Raw genomic sequence first — 9,096 nt, 5'->3', positions numbered from 1 at the left:
GACCGGAGGAGGAGGCGAGGGGTGGATGGGGAGGGGGCGGCCGGAGGAGGAGGAGGGAGGAGGCGGCCGGAGGAGGAGGAGGGAGGGGCGGTGGAAGGAGGGCGGCCGGAGGAGGAGGGGGGAGGAGGAAGGGGAAGATGGAGGAGGAGGTACCTCGGTGGAGGAGCAGCGCGGCGGCGGCGGACGACGGTTTTGGCGTGAGCGAGAGCGAGTGAGAGGGAGAGTGAGTGAGAGGGTCAACCGCTCCAGGATAAGGTAAGTAAGTAGTAGCGCGTTTCCGAGATATGTGCTACTACTGCAGGACGTAGCAGTAGCGCTGGTTACGGATACGCGCTACTGCTAAGTGGGGCTAGCCATCTGCGCCCAGTACAAACATAGCAGCAGCGCGTTTTCCCAGGACGCGCCACTGCTAAAGTAGTAGCAGTAGCGCGGTTTATTTAAACACGCTACTACTAAATAGCAGAAGCAACCTGTTTTGTCCAGCGCTACTTCTAAGATGCTGTGTATAAGGTTTTCCCTAGTAGTGGCACCTCTTCCATTGCAAGAAATACCAATCTAGTTGGCCAAACCAAACCGGTAATATTCATAGATAAGCTCATCATAAATCCACAATTCATTGGATCTCGACAAACACACCACAAAAGAGTATTACATCGGATAGATCTCCAAGAACATCGAGGAGAACATGGTATTGAGAATCAAAGAGAGAGAAGAAGCCATCAAGCTACTAGCTATGGACCCGTAGGTCTGAGGTAGACTACTCACGTTTAATCGGAAGGGCAATAGAGTTGATGCAGATGCCCTCCATGATTGAATCCCCCTCCGACAGGATGCCGGAAAAGGCCCCAAGATGGGATCTTATGGGAACATAAGGTTGCGGCGGTGGAAAAGTGTTTTTCTGGTTGTTACTGGTGGTTTGGGAATATATGTGAATATATAGGAGGCAAAACTACACCAAGTCTCTTGGGTGTCTTCTGGTCCAAGAAAAATCATCGTGAAGTTTTATTCCATTTGAACTCCATTTAGTATTCTTTTTCTACGAAGCTCAAAAACAAGGGAAAAACAAAAACTGACACTGGGCTCTAGGTTAATAGGTTAGTCCCAAAAAAAATATAATAGCATATAAATGCATATAAAACATCCAAAACAGATAATATAATAGCATGGAACAATCAAAAAATATAGATACATTGGAGACATATCAAGCATCCCCAAGCTTAATTCCTGCTCGTCCTCGAGTAGGTAAATGATAAAAACAGAATTTTTGATGTGGCATGCTACCTAACATATTTATGCATGTATTTTTCTTCATTGTGGCATGAATGTTCAGATCCATAAGATTTAAACTAAAAGTTTAATATTGACATAAAAACAATAATACTTCAAGCATACTAATAAAAGCAATCATGTCTTCTCAAAAAACTATGGCTAAAGGAAGCTATCCCTACAAATTCATATAGTCTGGCTATGCTCCATCTTCATCACATAAAGTATTCAAATCATGCACACCCCCGGTTTCAGCCAAGCAATTGTTTCATACTTTAATATTCTCAAACATTTTCAACTTTCATGCAATACATGAGCATGAGCCATGGACATAGCACTATAGGTGGAATAGAATATGGTGGTTGTGGAGAAGACAAAAAGAAGGAGATAGTCTCACATCAACTAGGCGTATCAACGGGCTATGGAGATGCCCATCAATAGATATCGATGTGAGTGAGTAGGGATTGCCATGCAATGGATGCACTAGAGCTATAAGCTTATGAAAGCTCAAAAAGAAACTAAGTGGGTGTGCATCCAATTTGCTTGCTCATGAAGACCTAGGGCATTTGAGTAAGCCCATCGTTGGAATATACAAGCCAAGTTCTATAATGAAAAATTCTCACTAGTATATAAAAGTGACAAAATAGAAGACTCTCTATCATGAAGATCATGGTGCTACTTTGAAGCACAAGTGTGGAAAAAGGATAGTAACATTGCCCCTTCTGTCTTTTCTCTCTCCTTTTTTTGAATGGCTTTTTTGGCCTATTTTTTTATTTGGCTTCTTTGGCCTATTTTATTTTGATTTCTCACATGGGTCAATGCTCTAATAATGAAGATCATCACACTTTTATTTACTTACAACTCAAAAATTACAAACTCGATACTAGAACAAAATATGACTCTATATGAATGCCTCCGGTGATGTACTGGGATCTGCAATGACTCAAGAATGACATACATGAAAGAATTATGAACGGTAGCTTTGCCACAAATACTATGTCAACTACATGATCATGCAAATCATATGACAGTGATGAAGCGTGTCATAATAAATGGAACGGTGGAAAGTTGCATGGAAATATATCTCGGAATGGCTATGAAAATGCCATAATAGGTAGGTATGGTGGCTATTTTGAGGAATGTATATGGTGGGTGTATGGCACCGGCGAAAGTTGCGCGGTACTAAAGAGGCTAGCAATGGTGGAAGGGCGAGAGTGCATATAATCAATGGACTCAACATTAGTCTTAAAGAACTCACATACTTATTGCAAAAATCTATTAGTCATCAAAACAAAGTACTACGCGCATGCTCCTAGGGGAAGGGTTGGTAGGAGTTAACCATCGCGTGATCCCGACCTCCACACAAAGGATGCCAATCAATGAATAAATCATGCTCCGACTTCGTTACATAATGGTTCACCATACGTGCATGTTACGAGAATCACAAACTTTAACACAAGTATTCTTACCAATCCACAATTACTCACTAGCATGACTCTAATATCACCATCCTCATATCTCAAAACAATCATAAGGAATCAAACTTCTCTTAGTATTCAATGCACTTTATACGAAAGTTTTTATTATATCCCTCTTGGATGCCTATCATATTAGGACTAAATTCATAATGTAAGCAAATTACCATGCTGTTTAGAGAGACTCTCAAAATAATATAAGTGAAGCATGAGATTTCAACAACTTTTATAAAATAAAGCCACCACCGTGCTATAAAAAGATATAAGTGAAGCACTAGAGCAAAATTGCCTAGCTCAAAAGATATAAGTGAAGCACATATAGTATTCTAATAAATCACAGTTCATGCATGTCCCTCTCAAAAGGTGTGTACATCAAGGATGATTGTGGCAAACTAAAAATCAAAGACTCATATCATACAAGACGGTCCAAGCAAAACACATATCATGTGGTGAATAAAAATATAGCCTCAAGTAAAGTTATCGATAGACGAAGACGAAAGGGGAGATGCCTTCTGAGGCATCCACAAGCTTAGGCTCTTGATTGTCCTTGAATATTACCTTGGGGTGCCTTGGGCACCCCAAGCTTAGGCTCTTGCCACTCCTTATTCCATAGTCCATCAAATCCTTAACCAAAACTTGAAAACTTCACAACACAAAACTCAACAGAAAATCTTATGAGATCCGTTAGTATAAGAAAATAAATCACCACTTTATGGTACTGTTGTGAACTCATTCTTTATTTATATTGGTTTAATATCTATTGCATCCCAACTTCTCCATGGTTCATACCCCCCGATACTACCCATAGATTCATTAAAATAAGCAAACAACACAAAGAAAACAGAATTTGTCAAAAACAGAACAATGTGTAGCAATCAGTGAACTTCGAATACTTCTGTAATTCCAAAAATTCTGAAAAATTAGGACAACCTTGGAAATTTGTATATCAATCTTTTGTAAAAAATATCAGATCAAAATTGCTCTTATATGAATTATGAAAATTATTTTTCTAAGCGCAAAAGTTTCTATTTTTCTGCAAGATCAAATCAACTATTACCGTAAGCCATCCCAAAGGTCTTACTTGGCACAAACACTAATTAAAACACAAAAACACATCTAACCAGGAGCTAGATGAATTATTTATTGAGAAACAGAACCAAACAAGTAAGAACAAAAATAAAATTGGGTTGCCTCCCAACAAGCACTATTGTTTAACGCCCTTAGCTAGGCATAAAATATAGATCTAGGTATTGTCATCTTTGGTATGCAATCCATAAGTAGCTCTCGTAATAGATTCATATGTCTACTGAATTTTATTTCTAGGAAAGTGTTCAATGCCCTTCCTTAACGGAAATTTTATTCCTATAAGTAGCTCTCATAATAGTCACACAATTTGGTATTCTTTTGAGTCATTGTGACAAAGCAAGCAATCTATCACAAGAGCAAAAGAACAAACGAGAAGACGAACGGAAGAAGGGCGAAAGAAAAAGACAAATCTTTCGAAAATCGTTTTAGAAGTAAGGGAGAGGAAAACGAGAGAAAAATGGTGAATAATGTAATGTAAGAGATGAGAGTTTTATGATGGGTACTTGGTATGTCTTGACTTGGCGTAGATCTCCCCGGCAACGGCGCCAGAAATTCTTCCTGCTACTGCTTGAGCTTGCGTTGCTTTTTTTTTTCTTGAAGAGGAAAGGGTGATGCAGCAAAGTGGAGATAAGTATTTCCCTCAGATTAAGAACCAAGATATCAATCCATTAGGAGAAGAACGCGCAAATCACTAACACCTGCACAAACAATCAAACACTTGCACCCAATGAGATAAAGGGGTTGTCAATCATTTCACGCGATCACTTGCAAAAGTGAGATATGATAGATATAGATAAATAGAACTAAATAAAAGATAAAATATTTTTGGGTTTTTTGGTTTATATATCTAATAATAAAAGATTGCAAAATAGTAGATCAGGAACTAATTATGACGGAAAATAGACCCGGCAGCCGTAGGTTTCACTAGAGGCTTCTCTCATAAAGGCAAATAATATGGTGGGTGAATAAATTACTATCGAGCAATTGATAGAAAAAGGCAAAATTATGAAGATATCCAAAGCAATGATTATGCAATATAGTCATCACGTCCGTGTCAAGTAGACCGACTCCTGCCTGCGTCTATTACTATTACTCCACACATCTTTTTATCCTCAATGGCAAAAATCTCTACTCCTAATGTCTGAGTTGGTGAATAGTATCCACGGTTTATTTTCGTCCCACCACTTTCGTCCATTTTATTTTGCTGTTTTTTTTCGTCCCGCCGCCCTACCCTAGAAAAAATTGTACGCTGCCGCTCCTCTCGATCCACCCCCTCCAGCTGCGACCTCTCTCTTTCTCTCGTCTCCCGCTCCACCGCTGCCGCCCCATCTCCCGCTCCGCCGCCCTCATCTCCCGCTCCGCCACCGAGAGGAGTTGCCCTTCACCGCCGCTGAGATCCTGTGCCTCTTTGCAGATCCCTCTCGCCCTCCTCTTCGCCCATCCACCTAGATCGAAAGTCGAAACCCGCCGCCCCTCTGTCCCTGCTGGTGCTCGACGGAAGACGAGGGCGGCTCCTCCTGGCGATTTCCCATGGTCCTCGGCGGCGACGACGGCTAGGTTAATCCTCTTTCTCTGGCTCACCCAGTTTGCTCGGGCCGGCGAGCTAGGGTTAGGGTTACCAGCTCGACGCCGCCCCGTGATGTCACAGGTGCTGCTATTACCCGCCGCCGGCCCCGTGTGCTCGTGGCCGGCCCGTATTGATGTTGTTGTTCGTGGCTGGCCCCCCTGTTTTTTCGTGCTGCAGCTGCTTACTCTCCTCACATGCGGAGGACTCGGTTGGGCGAGGTGGTGCGTCCGCCTTGATTTATATGAGTACGCTATACATCGCTGCTTGATGCCATCAGATGCCTAGGTTTCAACCCAGTACAGTCCAGAAAAAAGCCCCAAGCATGAAAGCATCCACCGATCCAGCAGCGCACGACTTGATTATTTTCCTCTGCATGTACGCACTAGGTGCTCCAAGCCTCCAACGTCGCGTCGCCGGCTGCCGTCCCAGCCTTCCCATGCCCAGCTCCCCTGGTCTCGGCTCCCGCCATCCTTCGTGAGCCTGCTGCCCGGCTAACTGCCTGTGAGAGGACGTCCCAGCCGTCGTGAGTGCTGTCGTTCGTGGCCACACTGTTCCCTGCATGGTTTGCTCATTGCTTGATAAACTTCCTTTCATGCTTGGTAATTTTACATCACAGGATATTATAACTGGTGTTTGGCTCAAAGTTTTAGCTAAAGTATGTAGCCAGCTTATGTGGCATCAGGTGGTAGCCGGTGAAAGGTCCGCCCCATCTTAATATTTTTTCATCCTCCGCCACTGACTGTGCTCATGTGTCGTGCTCGTGTAGCTGCAGCGAAAAGACAATGGGATGATGGGCGCCAGGGCGGGCGCTGGCGATCGGCGGAAGGCGCTGGCGGCTACCCGGCTCCACTACTGGCCGCCACAGCTCCACCGGCCGTGCGCAAGTCCTTTTTTACTTGCGCTCCTCTCTTACCATGCAGCTGCGATGGCAGCGGACGAGGCCGCGAAGAAAGACGCCAACAACATGCAACAGTAGCAGCGTCTTAGCAGCAGGTCAATTTCCATTCCGGCAACGGTGGACTTCACCATTTTTAATACTCCAGCCCCAGATTTTGTTGCGAAGGCTTTTGATATTGTGGTGCAAGAATTGATACCTAACGCAATGCCTGGACAAAGTATGAGCCGTTCCTTACCTGGTAAACCTCTTAGAGGATTCACTGGAGCTGCCATTCTAAAACATGATTCAGTTTGCATGTATTCAGTGACAGAGGTTGAACTGACACGTGTGAAGAACTCAACGATTTGATCGAGGGTAATTTTCTATCCCACAGACCGATCCATTTGAAAAAGATTTGATATCCCCCTGTTCACTTTGCACTGTGGGTAATTGCTGCAGAAGATATAGGAATGTAGCATTTTTTTATGGTTATCCGAATGAAAGGAAAACTGAAGAGAAGTGGCCCCAAATCGAAAAACACTTTTTCAATTGAACTGTCATGTAAATGTCCAAAATTGAGATGATTAATTCACTTATGTATGGTGTAAAATTTATATGCTGGTGGTGTTCTTTTTATGGTTTCAGCTTGTGTGGTGGCACTCACATGTACCAAATTGCACGTTTTCTGTGATGTGGTATAACACCATGGTGAAGAAACCATTCAGACTCCACAGGCAAAATCATTCGGACATGGCAGTGAACCATTCATTTGTTACATGGAGTGCGGTCGACAAATTAGGTATTTCTTTCATTTGTGCTGTCATTTATTTTATATATATTTATGTGAAATAAATATACTCAATTGGATGTTTTCTGTTGGGTGATTTTGGAATCATCCAACAGTTTTTGATTTTAGAACTTTTCATCTAACCTTATATTTTCTACGGAAATTTTAGGTTTGGGTCATACTTCACCATCACTTGCGTCCGACAAATTACCTGAGCTGCAATTGTCTCCAAACTGGACGTAGAAATAGTCAGAATCTTAATTTCAAGTTCTTCACGTACACTTTGCTCTTAGTGCCAGGCTCTAGGAACTGTTCCCATATTATTTATTTTATATGCTAGAAATCCAAATCTTAGACTTATGTAGTATTAAATTACTTAATGGTGTGCAAAGTCTACTTCTAGGATAAGATCATCTTTCAGCAATAGTATTGAACTGTGCAAAGTTAAGTTCTATTTTTTTGGCCGTGCAAAACAAAAATCACATTGGACCTCCAACGCATGGCAACTCAGCAAAGACAGGCGTCAGTTCATGCACACCCTCCCTCCAGCAGCTCATATCTTAGGCATATTCTCTGTTTTCTTGAAATTTTAGAAAGATCCTCTTGGTGATCTCAAATTGTCATGCAAGTTAAGAAACATTTTAGTTTATGTCGTCTCTTTTCTTTTAATGCTCAGCTTGTATCCTCTTGCAATGCAAGATTATCCATATTGCTGGCAGCCCTTATTTTTTATGTGTGCTTTACTATTCATTTTTTCGTGCCTATGCATTAAACTGATAATGTAATATGGAGATCCAAAAAGCTTATTGAGATATTGATATCGCTTCTCTATAAATGGAAGAAGGAAGTCTTTTATGTGATTCTTTTTTCCATTAAAATGCACTCCAGTTTCTTCATGGATTAGTTATTCAAACCTGCAGTTCTTTCTATAGTCATCAAGGGCAACATGAATAACTCCATTTTGGAACATAAGGCTGGACATAATTTAAGGAATGAATCCACTTCCCTCAAGAAGGACAACGACCACGAGGTATATATACCATATGTGTTGATACCATTTTATTACATTTACGAGTTCTTGTTTATGTGTAATTATCGTAAAACTAGCTGGATCAATTTAGTCTTGTTTTGACTGGTGAATAACAACAGAAGGAGTACCTTATGACCTGTCATTTTATACGTACCTTTTCAATTAAAGAAGTGCAATAGCTAAGAATTATAGCCCTTGTGCTATATGGATGAAGGTTCGACAAAAAAATAGCACAAAACCAAACGAACACTAGCATTAACTCAATCTTAATGCAAGTATTTTCATGAAAGACAGTGCTACCATTGAGCTGAAGGAGCCAGGTGTAGGCGTTCCTAGAGATATCTCTAGTAGCCCCGCAGCTGAAGCGGGTGGTGCGGTGGTGGTGTGTGACATGGTACAACGAGTGCTGCAAGGTAGGCAAGGGGCCTGAATATGTTTCCACCGTAGGCACATGTTGGTAGAAGACAAATTAAAGTGTGCAGATATGCACTCGAAGGACATTATCTTCAGGTTCAGAAGGAAGGAAAAAGTTCTGCAGAATGCCCTCTTGTTGGATGTGATATATTGAGGGAGTCTAGGATTAGGGGGTCCTCAGACAGCCGGACTATATGCTTATGCCGAACTGTTGGACTATGAAGATACAAGACTGAAGACTCCGTCCCGTGTTCGGGTGGGACTTTCCTTTGCATGGAAGGCAAGCTTGGCAATTCAGATATGTAGATTCCCTTCTTTGTATCCGACTCTGTGTAACCCTAGCCCCCCTCCGGTGTCTATATAAACCGGAGGGGTTAAGTCCGTAGGACAACAATAATCGTAATCATAGGCTAGCTTCTAGGGCTTAGCCTCTACGATCTCGTGGTAGATCAACTCTTGTAATACTCATATCATCAAGATCAATCAAGCAGGAAGTAGGATATTACCTCTATAGAGAGGGCCCGAACCTGAGTAAACATTGTGTCCCCCGCCTACCATTAGCCTTAGACGCATAGTTCGGGATCCCCTACCTGA

General features: G+C 42.1%; 1 long non-coding RNA gene across 5 annotated transcripts; it reads left to right on the top strand.

The window, feature by feature from the left end:
- The first annotated feature begins 5,074 nt into the window (after positions 1–5,074).
- Positions 5,075–8,755, top strand: LOC119363672. 5 transcript variants are annotated; one of them, XR_005174273.1, is made up of 5 exons: positions 5,075–5,384; positions 6,161–6,646; positions 6,917–7,070; positions 7,979–8,088; positions 8,383–8,755. It is a non-coding gene; the product is annotated as an uncharacterized LOC119363672 (long non-coding RNA). The 5 variants fall into 5 exon arrangements; XR_005174274.1 differs by having other exon boundaries at positions 8,379–8,755; XR_005174270.1 differs by having other exon boundaries at positions 7,228–8,088.
- The last annotated feature ends 341 nt before the right edge of the window (positions 8,756–9,096 follow it).

Source organism: Triticum dicoccoides, chromosome 2B, assembly GCF_002162155.2.
Source record: "Triticum dicoccoides isolate Atlit2015 ecotype Zavitan chromosome 2B, WEW_v2.0, whole genome shotgun sequence".
In the NCBI taxonomy this organism is placed as follows: domain Eukaryota; kingdom Viridiplantae; phylum Streptophyta; class Magnoliopsida; order Poales; family Poaceae; genus Triticum; species Triticum dicoccoides.
Note: the sequence above shows the minus strand (reverse complement) of the source record. Positions and strands in the feature narration are given on the sequence as shown.